At 40.8% G+C, this 13,016-nt stretch overlaps 1 protein-coding gene across 1 annotated transcript in view; it reads right to left on the bottom strand.

Moving 5' to 3' along the window:
• LOC307034774 (plexin-A1-like) overlaps nucleotides 1-13,016 on the bottom strand; it is a gene marked incomplete at its 3' end in the record, with an annotated part of 288,778 nt that overhangs the window by 191,708 nt on the left and 84,054 nt on the right. The window lies entirely within an intron of this gene.

Here is a 13,016-nt window from a genome sequence, read left to right as displayed (position 1 = left end):
TGTACTTTGAGGGCTTATGACTCTGCAGACCATTTACATGCAGAAAAACCTTCATAACACACAAGGGGACGGGTAATAACCGGAAAAGCCTGACATGGGACCTTTAAGTAAAAGTAGAAACCCTAGACTAGACTGTAAATATATGCCGTCCTGCATTGTACAAGTACAAAAGTATTGGCATAAAATACACTCAAGTACCAAAAGTAAAAGTACCTGCAGAATCGTATTAAATTACTGGATTATTTTTATCAATACTGGTAAAGGTGGAGCAACTTTTAATTATTTGATATGGTGCTGATTATTGCATATTAACCTATGATTATATATCATAGTTAATTGTCGTAGTGTTGTATTAGCTCATAATCAGAATCTCTAAAGTAAACAGTGACTCATTTTGTAAAAGAAAAATTGTGGAGTAAAAAGTACAACATTGGCTTCCAAAATTGTAGTGTAGTAGAAGAATAAAGTACATTATCTCCAAATCATACTTAAGTACATTACTTGAGTGAATTTACTTCACTACATTACATTACTGCAAATATGTTAACATTTCAAAACACCAGAAATGAAAGGCGAGTAGGGCAAAAAATATTATTCCACTAAGTGTACTCAGAATGTTAATTGTGCCTAATAGCACCCTTGGGTTTTGGCAAATAATCAACAGTGGTTTATATAAGTAGCAGGGAATGCAGTCTGATGACATGTAATCCTGGACGTAAAACAACAGAAGATCCATAAAGAAGATGGACTGATCTTTGAAACCACAGATGCGGCCAAATTCTACACACCAACACTTTAGTTAAGTACGCATGTGTGTGTATGTGTGTGTATTTGTGTGTGTGAGAGAGTGTACATGCAGTAAAGGGTCATTGCCCCTGATTGCAGAGGCCACTCGAGACATGAGATGTACTTGCTGCAATCACAACGTTCACAAATCTCCAAATCAGAAAGCTTCTGGAGAGCAGCCAATCAATATCATAAACATCATCAAGGACTCTGCTCCGGCTCTCTGACACTCAACTTCTTATTTTCCTGTTCATTACATCTCCTCGACCCCAACAACTCTGAGTATCTCTCATCAACGTATGGTGCTGAGACATAGACTGATATACATGTGTCTGGCTGACATGTTTGGCTTCAGTTGGACTTAAAGACAAAACTGGTTTAAAGAAAACTGATGACACAGATTAAGGGATACTTTAAGACTAACTGCAATGATTAGTCAATATATCGATTAGTTTGATCAACAGATAGGTAATTCCAAAACATTTCTGATATTTGTATAATCTTTGACAAGGATTTTGACAAATTGGGATGGTCATTTTTCACTATTTTATGGCATTTTATCGACCAAATACTTGATAGATATAACGCAACAGTCTGCAGATTTATTGATGATGAGAACGATCGTTAACATAAAAAAGTGTTACTTATTGTAGAAGAGAATGTGATAGCCCTGGGTGAAATTCTTATTCATGTACTAGAGTGATTGATTGTCCAGGACGTTCACATCACATTTGAATACTGGCAACCATGACTTTTCCTTTAATTGGTCATCCATGTTAACCTCTGATGTTATCATGTGGAATAAACCACACAATAGAAATGATTCTACTCTAATCTACCATTTTATTAAACGCAAATGGTGTTTTGTGGTATCTAAACTAAGTTGACACACACACATTTTCCTCAACTGGGACATCAGAGAATACGCATAATTTTCGTGACGGACTGCGTATGCATTTTGGTAGGGTAGTGTGTTAGAGTATCAATGGATGGACAGACGGAGCAGTCTAGAGGAACAGTTGAAAAAGGCTTTACACTGCAGCTGGCCCTTTCTCTTCCCCTCTGCAGCAAACACACACTCAGAGATACAGAATAGATCTGCTGGCACCAAGTGTGTGTGTGTGTGTGTGTGTGTGTGTGTGTGTGTGTGTGTGTGTGTGTGTGTGTGTGTGTGTGTGTGTGTGTGTGTGTGTGTGTGTGTGTGTGTGTGTGTGTGTGTGTGTGTGTGTGTGTGTGTGTGTGTGTGTGTGTGTGTGTGTGTGTGTGTGTGTGTGTGTGTGTGTGTGTGTGTGTGTGTGTGTGTGTGATGGGCTGTTAGCTTGGCAGCTGCCCTGGCATCAGGTGGGCAGCGTCAATACTGCATGAAGAAAGCCCAGCTGCTGTAATATGTAAAACACACACATACACACTGCCTCCTCCATTAAACACAACCTGATGAAGATGAGCTCACATAGGGAGAGTGATATTCCCTTTAATATAAGTAGGCACATTTACACACAAGTACACTAACAAATGCACCCTCTATGGTCCTCTTACACACACACACACACACACACACACACACACACACACACACACACACACACACACACACACACACACACACACACACACACACACACACACACACACACACACACACACACACACACACACACACACACACACACACACACACACACACACACACACACACACACACACACACACTCGCAGTCTGAATCCTTTCCTGCATGTGCCCTCTAATGAGACCCACATGTTTATACACACACACACACACACACACACACACACACACAAATACACCCACGCTGGCTGCATCTTCCCTTGATGTGAAAGAGATTAACATAACACACACTGAAATGTTTCTTTGGCCCTTTAATCAGACGCACACATCCAGGCAGCGTCATTCCCTTGATGTTATTACCAAAGATCGTCAAACACACCGTATCTTCTTCATCCTCATCTTTCCCCAGTGCAACGTAGCAACAACAAAATACACACATCTAGGGCCATCCTGCCAGTTGTTCTCCAGATGCCCGCCAGATACAGAGACACATGTCTAACCGTCACCTCCCGTACCCGAGCGGACACATGTTGTGATGTGACGAGGTTAGCCACTGGCACCTGACACTGGTCATCAGTGCAACAGCTGTCCCAAACACAGTTCTGGCTGTTGCTGAGCGTCTGCATATGTGTGTGTGTGTGTGTGTGTGTGTGTGTGTGTGTGTGTGTGTGTGTGTGTGTGTGTGTGTGTGTGTGTGTGTGTGTGTGTGTGTGTGTGTGTGTGTGTGTGTGTGTGTGTGTGTGTGTGTGTGTGTGTGTGTGTGTGTGTGTGTGTGTGTGTGTGTGTGTGTTGTCTGCTTGTGGCTGCACATGCCCTCACAGTGGGACATTCAGACTGAGGGACGGGACAGGGGTGTGTAGGATTTTGGGGATTTACAGGGTTAGAACTGGGTTGTTTCTTCGTAGATATTCTTACATTGGCTGTATTCATACTGTAGCCATATTTCAATTAATTTACAGTGGAGGGAAGAGCGTCCTTGAAGACAGTGGAGCAGATGGAAATATTGCAACAAATTAAATTGGCACCAGTGTCGTTTATGCAATAAAGGATTATCTAAAATGATTTTGAGTATCTATTCTTGAGTTGTATACTAACAAAGAACATGTTGCTTAACTCTATGTCTAACTTAAAATAAGCAGGGAAAATGTCAATGAATTAGATTAACATTTATTTCCAACTATTTATTTTTGAATATTTCAAACATGATGGGGCCTTTAGGCATCTTCCATTCTTTTCTTATATTTATTTTTATGTTTTTGTATGTAATACCTATTTATCTTATATGCTTTTCTCTTGTGTGATCTATGCCTGTCTGTTTGTTGCTTTCTCTGAGCACATCAAGTCTAGCCTGAGGTGTGAAATGTACTATATATAAATAAACTTGACTTGATTGTTCAGTCTCAGTGCTCTAATCAACATAATGTGCAGCCACAGCAGGCGGCTGTTTCCACAGAAAAACCTCTGATGTACAAGACCTGACAGAGAGGAGGACAGAGGGAGCAACAAGCTGGAGAATGGAGTACTCTCAGGAGATGGAGGGGACCAAATCAGAGTCAAAAGGAAAGGTTACAAGAAAGGATTGGAAAATCATTTTGTGGAACTGTTTTTTTTTAGGTGGTTGTTAGTCGTACAACCATGGCAATTAAGTTATCTCCCAATTGTTCTAATACGTAAGTAACATGAATACAGTTCCTCCATGATAATGTAAATTCAAAATAATGTTTACAACATTTAAATTACCAAACCACCTACATGTCTAAATCACCCAATTATGAGAAAATATGTATAAACACTGTACTTCATGACAAAAAAAAGTGATGACATAATAATATATAGCAAGGTTAAAATAAACGTGTAATAGATGTGTCCAAAAACTGTGGATTTTGCTGCTTTCTCTCTAATAGAATGACTACAACCAAGGGGCACTTAGTCACTTAGTTACGGAAATGGCAATCCCAAAGTCATCCTCTGAAAGCCTGTGTGTGCTTTGAATCCGTCTCACAGTTGATAGGTTTAGCTGTGATCTTTCCTTTTGTCTCTTGACACTCACAAAGCCTTCCCTCTTATCAAAGATTCATTAGCTCACTAATCCATCCATCTAGCTCTCCATGCACATCGGCCATCCATTAACATTGAGCCATATCCCTCCGGAGAGACTGCTGAGATAATGCCCTGCTCAAGGACACAGGGGGTAATACATATGAAGTGATAGCCCACCTGGGAATTGAACCCACAACCACAAAAGCACCTTAGCAGCGGCTGCCTCTAGTAAGTGATTCAGAACAGTATCATATCCGCCTGCGTCCCGGAGGTGGCAGAGATCCTCCTGTTGTAATTCAGATCACTCTGCCAGCGCTCTATAAAGGACTATTTCTGTATCGCTCCATCTTCATCTAATGCTGTGCTGACTTTGAAAGAAAGGGTTCACTTTTTCCCCCCCCGACATTCTGTCCATTTGTCTCCTCCTATAATAAGTAACACCTGGGGGATTCAAATGCAAATCAGTCTAGAGGAGACATTTAAACATGTGGAAGCCGGTCCATTAGTTCATTTGTGTACTTATGCATTCATTTCCTGTGTGGCAGCGGGATAGAAAGAAGTTCTTACATTTACATGAAAGACACACATTTCCCATGTACGTCAGACATTATCTCAAATGGAATGTTTTAAAGACTAATATGCCTGTCCTCTATACAGTTCAGTTGGTAGAGCTGTTCTGGGTCTAGATTTCTCCACATTCTGGGAACCTGGGTTTGAAATCGGCCTGGGATCATTTGCTCCATGTCATCCCTCTGTCTCTCCTTTTCAACACTGTCACTTAAATAAAGGCACTGGTTGCTAAAAAATTAATAATTAAACCGACAAATTGGACTAGAAACCCTCTTAAAGGGGGGGGGCAATGGCACCTACCCAGATTCCCAGCCTCCTACGTCCCATCTCTGAGCTCTTGATATGTTTTAAATCTTCATTTAGATTTCAACTACACACCTCTAAAGTTCAGCAGCTTGCACAGTTTTGACATTAGTGCGGTGAAAAATAAAAAACAAACCAACATAAATAGTAGTCAAAATGGTTTCTGTGGTCATTACCATTAGTTTCTGGTAATGTTTGCCATGATGACACACAAACTGAAAACAGTACCATTACAGTCACGATTGGTAAATACATTTGACCATTTATCACATTGATTTGAAGAAAAATATGCTACAAATGTTCCCTTTTTATTATCTTGTGCACTGTTGACATCATGTGTTGCATCTCATTTTCTGTCATACAATCACTTTTCTAAATAATACGCTAGACTGTATTGCTTATAAAAAGCCCTGTCCATTACCTATTCTTTGTCTTGTTGGATAGGCCAGCTGTCAACATCACCCTATTGAGCTCCAAGTCTATCATATCACTTCTGTATCTATTCTTCCATCTTGCTTCCTCTCTGTGTCTCTCTCTCTCATGAAAGGCTCAACAGAGATAGCACTTTTTTTCCCATGCTGACGTACACTAATGTACTAATGGATAGAGGAGATAAGGGGGAGAGGAGAGAAGGACAGTACGCCACACACACACACACACACACACACACACACACGGCGGGAATTCTCTAGGGAGGCAGATTTGTGGGCAACTAGCCCACCTCGTTGGGGGGAGAGGGGATCTGAAGGTGACATATGAGTGAGGGAGCAGAGGGGAAGAGTGGGGTGATTGTGGACAGGAAAACTATAAGACCTGAAAAGCGTGAGGATGATAATTCACTTAAACATTAGCACCGGTTAGCAGTAATATTATCTCTGCAAGATGTAGTCACTGAGGCTCTCACATTGGCCACACACTGACACATTGATATATCCTATTTCCTACAAATGTCCACACTCACATGCCAAACTTTCAGAAACTGGTTCAGGAAACAAGCTGCAGGCATGAATGACAGACAAACTGTTGTGTATTCTGAGAAACTAATAGAAAATTACTCCGCTAACTTCTACTTAATGGGATAAAAATGGAATTAGTGTGCTCAGGTGTTGTGCTCATCTGCTCATTATGAGTTTGCATTGTAGAAGCTATATAGCACACACACACTCACACAAACACACACACACACACACACACACACACACACACACACACACACACACACACACACACACACACACACACACACACACACACACACACACACACACACACACACACACACACACACACACACACACACACACACACACACACACACACACACACACACACACACACACACACACACACACACACACACACACACACACACACACACACACACACAAACAGACTGCAGCCCGACCCTGAGATTATCAATCATCTCTACCAGCCCGGTGTTTTTAGCAGGCTGAGCAGCCGATGCACTGCTTCAATCATCGTCTGCCAGTCTAAATGCTAGTGCTAATTAGCATTCACATGCTAAATTACCTCCCATCCCATGTTTCCTGATTAGGCTTAATCATTCTGACAGCTAGTTTTACTGCTAAGCTTGCAGAGCCAATGCATGCATGTCCCAAACTCCAGGAAGAGACCCAAGGAGCTCTCGTTCACTGCAGAGCTGTATCCAGATAAATAGACTGCTTAGATCAGGGTTTCCAACTGGACTGATTTACTGGACCAATGGCCTCAGATCAATTGAGGTCTTTGCAAGATGATTTAAAGGCCTTACAGATTCTATTTATTTTTACTGACATTTTCTACAATGCTCTTTTGATAAGCGTTGGATAGTTTTTCCCTAAAATGTATTTTAAAATAAACAAAAACTGCTTTTATATGTATACAATACTACTTTTGTTTTGCGCTTTATGTAAAAAAAGTTTTTTTATAATTTGAACAAGTTCAAGGATGGACAAATGAAATAAAGCTTACAAATAGGTCAAAAATATCCTTTTCATCTTCAAATGTACCAGATAACAAATATAAAAGCGTAATTCTTTATAAATCAGAACATCTAATAGTGATACTTATTATACAAGAAATGTTGGTAAATGAGTGGATATATGTTCATAAAATTGTTGTTTTATTTGAGGTTAGAACTTTCGTATATATTGCTTGGTATAGTGTGGGCATCCTGATTCAAACAATACATACAGCTTATGTATTGCCAAAAAGCTTATTTCATTGAGAGGGTGGAATACTGGGAACAGAGATAGGTTTATAGAAGATATAGGGGCAGTATACAGCATGTCACTGCCGTCACACAGAAGCTGAGGAGAGCACATGTTGCCAGAAAAAGGGAATTAGATCATCTGTGAGTGGGAGAGATGTATTGGAAGGAGCAGGGCCGGTGAACTCCTGATCCACCTCACTGGCTCTGAGATGCCCTGAAGTCTAACTAGTCTCACTTGTCTCAGTGTCTCAAGGCAGTGAAGTGCCAGCATTATGTCAATCAAGCGGCTGGCACGGTTACCTCGGTAGCTGCTCCAATCTGTCCTGTCACTCAGACTATCTTCCAAGATAGAAGGGAAAGGGAAAAGTAATTGGATTTGCTGCAAGCAGGGAAATGATGAAATGACATGAAACCACCCCTTCCCTTTATCCACCACACACACATCTACCTTCACACACCTACAGTATGCACTGCTGAGTAAACCAACTGTTCTCTCTCTACCTGTCTTGCTTTTGTTTCTTATTCTGGAAATACTTCAGGCTGCTGAGAGTTTCTTTTCATCTCTCCTGATGTGGCGAGAGCGCCTTGTTCTCCCAGGTAGACAAAAGAGGAGACGGAATGAGGGGAATGAAAGGATTGCCAGGTTTTTAGCGAGATCAGAGAGGGGCTTTTTAAGGATGTTTCTGACAGAAGGCACAGAAGGCGGCCCATAGTGCAATGTCCTGCTGTTAAAAGCTATCGGCCCCCAACCTACACCATGTCTCCCCACAAAGTGATGTACTGCGGTGTTTAAAGGAGAAATGTAATCGTGTTCATGGCCGGTGGATTCTGACAAGGAGAGTCGTCTTACTGCGCGACAAAGCTGCAGCCTACATCCCTTGAACATTTCTCTACAGCCTAAACCAACACTGAATACTAGTGTACATCTTTCACCACTAGTAAAACCCTGCAACTCAGGGTTTGTTTTATTATCTTGCAGCCCTGTGTCTTGTATGGAATAGTCTAATATGTCCTTCGGCTTCCATTGTGAACTCTACATCCAACAACAATGCTTATATGACCACCATGTAACAATATCTGGGAGTAGTTCATTTAATGAAGCCACAGTCAAAAGTTACAATGTTTTGTTATCAAAAAGTTACTTTCATTAACTAATTTTTCCGCACAAAAACCTGAAATTGGAACACCATTTCTTCTCCGTTGGTCGCCAAGACAGTGTCTCGGAAATATGTATCTAGACAGTGAAGCCTAAGTAGCGATTTCTAAAGGACCATTTCCAAGGTCAAGAAAGACTTTTCCAAGTCAACAACACTGTTTCTCTACAGCCCCTGTCACACTGTCCCGAAATTGACACCCGATGGACACACGATAAAGGAAATGTTCAAATTTGGCTCTGATCGTAACAACATCGGGCCATTCGTGAGGGCATCTTAAGCCATCGTATGACCGCCGGTGGAGTTTCTCAGGCTCCGGCAGCAACTTTGTGAGTGGTGGCAAAATCTCCGGAATGCCAAGAAATTGCCAAAGAACCTTGCGAAGGTTCATTTTCGTGTCGAATTTGTTTGTCCATTCTGCCCCTCGTAAGGTACTCGTGAGGGCATCTTGTCAAATCGTGTCATCTTCGTCTTTACCTCGTGTGATCATCGGTGCCATTGGGCATTTTTCGCCTCACGAAGACAATACGAAGGAAACAAGAAGCTGCCCGATTGTCTTAGGAAGGCAACATGACTACGTGAAGCCCTTGCAATGCCGTCGTGTAACCATCGTATTATACGATGACATTGAGATTGCATTTATGTAAACATATTATGTAAATAACCCAATTTGTGTTCTGTGAAACTGAAAAGGATGTTACATTGTTTTTGTTACTTTCGTTGCAGTTGTATGTCTTAAATGTCATTTAGGTTAACTTCCTGTTTTATTTAGATGCTTTTATTTGGAAGGCGAGTTTACGCTGTTGACAGGAAGCTGTTGTTGCTATGGAAACAACATGACGGAGATAAGTAATATCTTCTAATCTACATATAAAGACGGAGAAAGTAAAGAATAAAGTGTATGTTTAAATGTTAGCACCCCCCGAAGAGGCACAAGCTCTTACGTTGAGTCTGGATACATTCTAAATCATCAGTAAAGTCTACGACCATATTTTCGTGTGTGGTTCGGGACAGTGTGACAGGGGCTTACTTGATCTAAAAGATTATATTGTCTCTTTTAAAACAACTGTATTATTTGGTCTAAGAAATGTCAGAAAAAAGTCTAACATTCTGGTAGGAAAGATGAATCAATCATATAACATTACTGAATAGTTGCTGAATGCATTTTGACTCAAGGCTCCATATTGACACATATTTCGGGTTGCACAATCTCCATCATAAGTACTTTGCTAAATATTCTATCCAGATCAGCATGAATCAGCAGTTTGCCATCTGCTATCTGCTTCCTTCTCATTAATTGTCATTCAATGCCATAGCTTCATTATCCTAACAAAGGCCACATAGATATTCAATCATAAAGTTAGCATTTATATTGACATAAGCCTCTTTATCAGCCAATAAAACCAATAAATACTGTAAAAAATTCAGAGTCTGAATTGCGATTCACAAGGGCATCTCATACAACAGCGTCAGTCATTGAACACACAATCAAAACCTGTAAACAAAAAAAAACATAAAACCAACAGTAAAGGAAACATAGGATGGGTATTTTACACAATTTGTGCTTAGTCATTGGAGGCATTCTGATGAGTCATGCTAATGTAAAGAGGAACAGATTTACCCTGGCTTAGGTCACAGCTGTGTTTCTGTCCCACAGACAGACACCATCACTTATCCAATGGGCTGCCTTGGGTTTAAGATTTACACTAATGATTATAAATTCATAGATCAATCAATACACAGAGTCTGGCAGCCGAGACGTGTCCGCGCAGGCAGACACACACTCAGCTGCGGTCGCATCACAGGAATTCTAATGAGCGTGCGTGTGTGTGTACAGACATCAATATGCTGCAGCTTTACATTTCATTAGACCAAGGAGCACAGTTTAACTCCCAATGAATAGCAATAAAAACCACACAGCCTGAAACCACCTCCCATTTGCCTCAGCTTAGCTACTTTTTTCAAATCCTCTATTCCTTCTTTCCTCCAAATTCTGTTTTGTACAAATCTAGTGTTGTTTTCCAATTTATTTGGAGGGATCTAATTTAAAGCTAAAACAAATCACATCCTGTGTCACAACATACTTAAAAGCTTTGTACACTGGCTGTAGTTGGATTCACTGTTGATTTATAGTATTTTCTGTCCTTTCTGTGTCTATTGTTTTTCCAACCCAGTTTAGATTCAAGCACGCCCACTACAACAGCAGCGTAGCTCTGCGTGATTGCGTCATGGATGTGTAAAGAGAACGTCCCCACGTTAACAACGCTGAAGTCATATTACGTCTAATTTAGGTTGGTAAAAAAACAATATGGGCTTTTTATCAGACAGTGCAAGTGTTAGCCATGTTGAAAACCATTACAGCGGTCTTGTGTTGGAAAGTAACAAAGTATATACTCAAATACTAGCTACATATTGTTTGCTAGTTTATTGTTTCTTGAATCCATGGTGAATTATTATTTAAAGATGAATTAATATTCACTCAGCTATGCTTAACTGTGATCTTGTTTCATATTAAAAAACACTATTTTCATCTACTTTGAAAAAGATGCTCTATGAAATGACTGCAATTCATATTTTGTGGGATGAAAACGCTCTGACGCTTTGTCAATGCTTTTGTCATGCAGAAGTGGGCGTGGTTAAATCTAAACTAAGTTTGAAAAACCACAGACCATATCCCTGCTCCTTCAGACGCCTGCATGTCACCGCAGCATCTGCATTGATCTGTGTGAGGACAGCATCAGCGTCCAGCATTCACCCTTCTCCCCCCTCCATCCTCGAGCACAGGAAGACACGCCGGCTGAGGGGAAATGGGATTCCAATCATCGGGTATCATGCGGGATCTGCTGACCCCACACACTCCACAAACCCACACAAATCTTCTGTCTGCACACAGACGCAGAGCAGGGGTCAGGCGCAAGGACTAGTGGGCCAGGTTTCAGTCGACTTAGCAAAACACCAGAGACAGGAAGCTGTGTAAGGAGGCATGTGCGTGTGTGTGTGTGTGTGTGTGTGTGATTGTGTGTTGTGCACATTATCGTAGCCTATATGATAGCAGTTGACGGCAGCATTACTCCAACAGAGATTCAAAGTGCTTCAGAAGCGCACAGCCTAATGCTCAAACTGTCAAACTGTTTTCAAAAATTGCAGAAGATGAATATTTCAAAAAGATTTAATAGAATATGACAGAAAGAACGATGTAAACACAAAGACTTCCACACAAAGACATCACTGTTTGAAAGAAAGACATAAGCGCCTACAAAGTGAATGTATTGTCTGCCTAAAACTTTCTTTTATATGTCATATTTAAATCCTGCCGCCGATGAAATGTTCATATCACTTTTATTTACTGTGTGTTACGTATGTATTTATGCATTTATTTGTATTCTTAGTTGACTGTTATATGTAGTCACCCGAGGTTTGGTGACACGGACACACTCATGAGATGTCCAGCTGAGGATAAAAGTAGAAAAAAGCGGCTCGGTTGGATGTCAGATGAAGGAGCGGCTGATTGGCACACGTGCCGTGAGGCCTACTCAACAAGGGTACACACACATACTGCAAACCCACAGGCACACACAAACACACACAGGGACTGCATGCTGTGTCTATCCTGAACATGATGGGAAATGACTGCTTGCCTTTGATTGAGGGTAGATTGTGAGGCTCCAAGCACACTAACAATCACACGGATGCACACACCCACACAGAACATGGGTGTATTCACCTCAGGAGGCACATAAGGAATCATCTTTACCCACCTTAAAGCCACTCAGATACACTCCTATTGATATTACTGACTACACCATCAAACAACACTCAGCAAGATAAAACCCACACAGTTTGAGTTTTGTCAAACCGTACCAGCTCTACACATCAAAAGTATCTGTTGATAATATTGGTTAATTATTTGATGTAGACTTACATTTCTGGCACATACAGTATATTAAAATTTGTGATGACGAAACGATTTGTCAGCAATGCCAAAACCAATGAAAGAAATGCATCGTAAAATGGCTTCAGAGTCAAAATGGTTTTCTGAGGCTCACGCACACGCACACGCACATACTTTGTCAGGAGCATTTGAATACCCATTTTAGTCACATTCTATCAGTTTAGCAGTTTCTCAGTTAACACTGTTTTATATCTCAAAATCTTCAAAATGTGTACGAAACATACAATGACAAAAGCCTGTCCACACATGACCAAACAACACTACTGTTACTTACAGAAAGACAACATGTCTTACCCATGATAATTAGATTCTTCATTTTTTATTCTGTTGGCTTTGAAAAGAGTTTCTGAGCCAAACAGGATTGAAGGGAATGTTGCCTGTTTGAAGAGTTTTTAATCCTCTACTCCAAGTTTATATATCCATGAGTCATCA

The sequence above is a fragment of the Notothenia rossii genome (genome assembly GCF_949606895.1).
Source record: "Notothenia rossii genome assembly, chromosome: 4".
Lineage (NCBI taxonomy): Eukaryota > Metazoa > Chordata > Actinopteri > Perciformes > Nototheniidae > Notothenia > Notothenia rossii.
Note: the sequence above shows the minus strand (reverse complement) of the source record. Positions and strands in the feature narration are given on the sequence as shown.